Source organism: Heterodontus francisci, unplaced genomic scaffold, assembly GCF_036365525.1.
Source record: "Heterodontus francisci isolate sHetFra1 unplaced genomic scaffold, sHetFra1.hap1 HAP1_SCAFFOLD_61, whole genome shotgun sequence".
Classification (NCBI taxonomy): domain Eukaryota; kingdom Metazoa; phylum Chordata; class Chondrichthyes; order Heterodontiformes; family Heterodontidae; genus Heterodontus; species Heterodontus francisci.
In genome coordinates, this window is record NW_027141441.1 from 5,274,866 (window position 1) to 5,281,266 (window position 6,401).

The window sequence follows — 6,401 nt, forward strand, 5'->3', positions numbered from 1 at the left end:
GGAGTGTTTGAAATGAAATTCAACAGCAGTATGAGAAAGTCTCTCCTTGATTCAGGACTCTTACCTCTCTGCAGCAACTCGCTGCTGAAGATTGAACTTTATCTCATTTCATTTTCAGCTCATGGTCAGTGTGAATCAGTGAGACTTCTGGCTGTCTCCCACTTCACAATCCATCAGTGCTGAGAAATCAATGGGGAATATTACTCACATGTTACAATGTTTTATAAATACTTGAATGTATTTCACACTGTGTCTAACAGTGTGAATCTCCCCTGGTATATCAGCTCACCAATACTTCAACAGAACATTCACATAATGTGAGCTCTGAGATCTGTTCAGATCCCATTCCCAAGACCTGGAAAGTGGGATTGGGCTGGATCGCTCTTTTTCAGCTGGCACAGACACGATTGCTAAATGGTCTCATTCTGTGCCATAAATTTTCTCCATTTTCTATGTTCTATGAAGTGAGGTGTGATTGGGAGGGGCAATTCCACCAGGGTTATATTTTCTACCAAAACAATGACACAAGGGATACTTCACGATTTCATTCATTCATTCATGCGATGTGGGCATCGCTGGCTCGGCCAGCATTTATTGCCCATGAGAAAGTGGTGGTGAGCTGCCTTCTTGAACCATTACAGTCCATGTGGGGTAGGTACACCCACAGTGCTGTGAGAAAGGGAGTTCCAGGATTTTGACCCAGCGACAGTGAAGGAACGGCGATATAGTTCCAAGTCAGGATGGTGTGTGGCTTGGAGGGGAACTTGCATGTGGTGGTATCCCCTGCATTTGCTGCCCTTACCCTTCTAGGTGGTAAAGGTCACTGGTTTGGAAGGTGCTGTCTAAGGAGTCGTGGTGCATTGCTGCAGTGCATCTTGTAGACGGTACACACTCTGCAACTGTGCGTCGATGGTGGAGGGAGTGAATGTTTGCAGATGGGGTGCCAATCATGCGGGCTGCTTTGGCCTGGCGATGTTGAGATTCTTGAGTTGGAATTGCACCCATCCAGGCAAGTGGAAAGTATTCCATCACACTCTTGACTTGTGCCTTGTGGATGGTGGACAGGCTTTGGGGAGTCAAGAGTCATGGATGAGTGAGAGGAATATATCACACTTTGGGGCTTTTGTAAGAGGATTTATTGATAAACCTGGGATTTGAGAGGAAGCTGCTTCATGGTTTACAGAACAAATTCAGCCCCTGGGGTGGAGCCAACAGCTGCACTGTAATTACTCACCTCAGGATTCCAAGCCTCTGACCTGCTCTTGTAGCTACGTTATTTGTATGGCTCCCCATGGTAACCCCTATAATGTTGATAGTGCTGGATTCAGTGATTGTAATGCTATTGAATGTCAAGGGGAGATAGTTAGATTCTCTCTTGTTGGAGATATTCATTGCCTGGTACTTGTGTGGTGCGAATGTTACTTGCCACTTATCATCCCAAGTCAGTGTGACTGAAATAGCTCAGTTGGGAGAGTGTTAGACTGAAGATCCCTGGTTCAATCTGGGGTTTTGGCAGTTCTCCTTTATTCTGCATCGCCATTTGGTTTTGACTCTTGAGCTGCACAATTTACACTGATCTTATTTACCCAACTCTGAAGGTTGGATTGGAATAGAGAGATATCAAGGATGGGAAATATTTACATTGTCTGCTGCAGCTTATTCTCTATCTCCATGTGTCCTTTTCCCCAGTTTTTCACTCTCTCGGGGCAGGGTGAACATTTGATTTGCTGCACATGTTGCAAACTGAAGCCTTTTCCACATCTCTGGGTGGTCAGACTCACTCTGTCTGTTTTTGCTGCTCGTGACCATTAACGAGAACAGGCCACGAGTTCAACGTTTATCAGCAAATGGAAGATAATTGGAAAGAATTCTGTGTTACTCCAGACCAGTGACAAAGATACAATGGATGTTATTCAAAATAAGTTTCCTCTGACATTTTATGTAAACTTGTTTGCATCTAAAAGTTGGATTTTAAGTGTTACAAAAATGTGTCAAATTAATGACTGACCATGTGACAGCGCACATGGGGATCAAATCCACAGCCTTGTTGTTATCAACACTGCGTCCTAACCAACAGAACTAAGTGGCCTATAGACAGAGCCAGGTATGGGTTTGAGCCGCACGCTGTGCGATTTGTGTTTTATTTCTCACACTGGGTGACAGAGCAATTGTACAAACAATGGACACATCACATCCCTGAAACATTGTTCTGATATAAAACAGTGTGAAATAAGAACTGAGCATGGAAATGGAACGGAACCAGAAATCAGGACTTTAATCTATTAAAGTTGATCTTGAAATTCAACCAATCACTGAACATTCCAACAGATTGAACTCTTTTCTGATATCAAATCCAGGAACTTGAGCTGCTGTAAAACGTAACTGAGCCTGATGTGATTTGAACACGCAATCTTCTGATCCAGAGTCAGACGCGCTACCGTTGTGCCACAAGCTCACAAATCAAGCAAAGGGTTCCATTCCTGGCAGATTTACTTCTTGTTTAAATTCAGTGATTGAAATTAATTCAATCCTCATCTGACCTCCACTCTGTAAAGGCCTGCCACCCGACCTGAACCCGACGTGACCCGACGACCTGTGTCGGGTTCGGGTCATGTCGGGTCGCTCTTCCGGGTCTGGCTTTTGGACTCGGGTAGGGTCAGGCCAGGTTCAGGTCAGGCTGGGTCCAGGTTGGACTGAGTCCGGGTGTGACACACACAGTAAGTATTACATTTAACTCTGCTGGGAAGTTGAGTTTAATAAGTGTCAAAAGTTGAAAAGCCAACCAAAGCCGGGAGTCCGGGTCATTAAGGAGGGAAACTCTGAGTCTGCTCAGTGAGCAAGTGAGCATCTCTATGATGTCATTGCGCTCATGCTGCAGCTTCCTGCAGATTCGTAATTGGGAGGTAGATAAAGTGAACATTCCGGTGGTCGGGTAAGGCGCGGCTCGGTTCGGGCGAGGGAATAAATGGAGATACTCGGGCCGGGTCGGGCTTGGGTCCAATGTGGTTCTGTCGGGTTCGGGTTGGGTATTTTTTCCTGACCTGAGCCGGCCTTTACCGCTCTGTCAGTTCAGTGCCTTATTTAAACTATTACTTGGAGTTCTGTTTTACAGGGTCTCGGCTGTTTAAGTGTTTCTCAGGCCCACTATTCTGATTAATCAGACATTTTGCTGCTAACTGCTGCTGCTACAATTGAAATGTAAAAAAGAATTTCCAGTGACCTGCAACCAATGGACAAATACATTTCAGAAAGATAAAGCTCATTCACCAATCCACAAATGTGTTTTTCTGCTTATATTTATAAACAACTCCTCTCCACTATGAGAACTATACAATCACTACAGTTATTTGAAAGTTAGTATAAGATGTTCCAGTTCATCAATTTTAAAACTGAAGCAGGAATTTTCCAGAAAACTTCTCTGTTGGAACCTCAGTCCCATTTAGATTGAAAGTGGACAATTAATGTATTCACTTGTTCATTGTGGACAGGTGTCTGACTTAGAATAAATCTCATTAACCTTCAATGAGGTGGCAGTATTTCTGTGCTCCCATTTTACACAGTCTGTCCTGTTCATGCACCATGTTTTTATTCTCCACTCCCATTCTCCACAGGATACAGATTGCAAGCATCATCAATCTAGCTGTTGAAAAGCATTGGAAGAATCTGGTCACACAGGTATTGAAACATTCATTCTCTTCCATTTTACAATTTGGTTGCTTCAAACACAGTACGATGTGCAATCATCTGAAAAGAGATTCTCTTCAAAATCCAATACAAATTGAATTGCAAACCTGACAGACAAACACAGGAGAACAAATGACTAGTGAACACAAACCTCATGGTGCTCATTTTCAGATTTATTGCAGTCATCCGACAAAACAAGTGAAAGAATATTCCAGTGAAATGATTTGGAAAGTAGGTGTGACTTTTGTTGGTGCCTTTCTTTGCTCTGTTGGTGAAACTTTCTTGCACCTGACTCCTGTTCATGTCTCTGTTTCCTCTATTGAATGAGGAAGGAGGTATTTGATCAGAAATCAACTGGATTGTGTACCTTTGAGAGGGGATTTCTGCACCATCAGGGCTGGAAACAGGAGTGAGTGAAAGACAATGTGTGGAGTTTGATTTTGTACAGAGGGAGAGCAGATCTAACAGGACTGTGAGATATTGGCCTGGATTTTACAGCCCCAATAGCGGTGAACTCTGAGACTTTCACTGCTATTGAGGGTCTGAACAGCACTGCAACTGCCGGTACATGCACACACTAACACAAGCATCTGGAAGTTGTGGTGGTGAGAAATGTGCTTAGAAGGAGCCTCTGATCATAATCGCACCAGCCCACTCTTTAAAGTGACAGGGACCTGTAGTTCAGCAATTTGGGCTCATTGCCCACAATGTATCCTGATTTTTACCTGGGTTGGATTAAAGCCGGTACCAACAGGCTCAGGGCCGCTCGGGAAGGACTTTTCTGTTGACACAACAGCTCCACTATTCCAGGAAGACACCGGCAGCAGCAGGGGTCAACTTTCAGAAAGGAGTTCAGACATTTTAAATGTTGTATTTTATTTCTTAATTGTATGTAAGTTTTTAGCATGGCCTGATCAGAGTTCTTAAATTTACATCTGACTTTTTATTAACAAGATTGAAGTGCTTTTAAAAGATCTCTAAATGTATATGACTTTTTATCAAGATTTACTTGGCTTCTTTGTATAGACTCGAGTAAGATTGAAGTGACTTTTAAAAACTACATCTTATCCTTTAAAATCCTGCTTGTGGTGGTATCTGAAGCAAAGGCCAGAAATACAACATTGTCATTAATAAAAGAAATGAGGAATTCATGAAAAATGTAGTAAAGTAGTGAATGGTTAGAATGTGAATAGAATAGAAAGTGAGATTGGATGGACAGAAGCAGTCTGAAAGGATGGCTGAAACAAAAGGTGAGTGCCCTGAAACGTTAACTGTGTTTCTCTCAGCACAGATGCTGCCAGAGCTGCTGAACATTTCCAGCACTTTCTGTTTTTATTTCAGCATTTGCAGGATGTTGCTTTGATCTGAAAAAAAAATGGATGATTGGCTGGGGGGTTCCAGTGAAATTCCACAGCAGCAAAAGAAACCTGACTGATCAGTGGCTCGTTGGTCTAGGAGTATGATTCTCGCTTAGGGAAAGTGGTTGATTAACATGTAAGAAATCCAAGGTTCTAATCCCAGATGAGCTCTGGCCTGCTGGCATTTTTAGATTAAGGTTATCTATTGGTTTCAGCCTTGCAGAAGGTGGAATTGAATTCCATCCGGAGCTGGCTTGAGGACCAGACAACTGGATTCAAAGAGCTTGTTGACAAAATTGTAATTAACTGGATGTACAGGTAGCCAAGTGGGAATATAAAGTTGTTGCAGTAATTGAGACCTGACTCCAAAAACAACAGGTCTGGGTTCTGGAATGGAATGGAATTCTTCAGTGTTTCTGTTGTTTGGCTTGCATTGACTCATCGATTTTCTTGTTTTTCACTTTGTCGATGCCTTTGAATAATTGTGGATCCTTCTTCAGGGTGTCTTCTTTCACCAGGTAGTTCTGACCTCTGATGATGTTGATTGTAATCAGCTTCAATTCGCTGATAGTTTTGGAAGTGAGCAGATTTCCTTTGCTTGAGTCGACAACATGGAACTCAGTCTGACATGTGGACCCATGGGAGGATTTGAATGCCATCCCTGCGTTGGAGGTGCATCCATCCAATAAGAGACCGAGTAGAAGTGACAGTTCTGTCAGTCGAACATGAGACTTTTAATGGCAGGGTTGTGAGTTTGAGTGCCATTCTGTTTTTCCCTTTTGTAAGGCTTCATGAGCAGAGAGTACAGGGAGTGTTTCAAATGAGCAAGTCTCGCTTTGATTCAGGACTCTTACCTCTCAGCAGCATCTCACTATGAAAGATTGAATTTGATCTCGTTTCATTCTCAGCTCGGGGTCTGTGCGGCTCAGTGGCACTTCTGGCTGTCTCCCGCTTCACAATCCATCAGTACTGAGAAAGCAATGGGGAATGTTACTCACATGTTGTGTTCTTTAATTTTTTGGAAAACTTGAATGTATGTATTTTCTTCCAAAACAAGGACACCAAGCCTCCGTTAATGTAGGGCTGAAATAGTTCAGTTGGGAGAGCATTAGACTGAAGATCTAAAGGTCCCTGGTTCAATCCCGGGTTTCAGCAATTTCACTTCCTTATGCGTCCCTTGCCTTGGTTCTGATTTTCCAATTGCACAATTTACTTTGAGATTATTTCCCAAGCACCAGTGGATTGAATTTGAGAAACAACACAGAGTCATTTGCAACTTGGAAGGTGGTCATTTGGCCTATCACGTCCATGCTGGCTCTCCCAGGAGCAATCTAGTCAGTTCCACTCACCAGCTCGATC

The 6,401-nt window shown here is 43.1% G+C and overlaps 1 non-coding gene across 1 annotated transcript; it reads left to right on the forward strand.

Moving 5' to 3' along the window:
* Positions 1 to 6,124: 6,124 nt before the first annotated feature.
* On the forward strand, positions 6,125 to 6,197 carry trnaf-gaa (transfer RNA phenylalanine (anticodon GAA)). Its single transcript has one exon. It is a non-coding gene; the product is annotated as a tRNA-Phe (tRNA).
* The last annotated feature ends 204 nt before the right edge of the window (positions 6,198 to 6,401 follow it).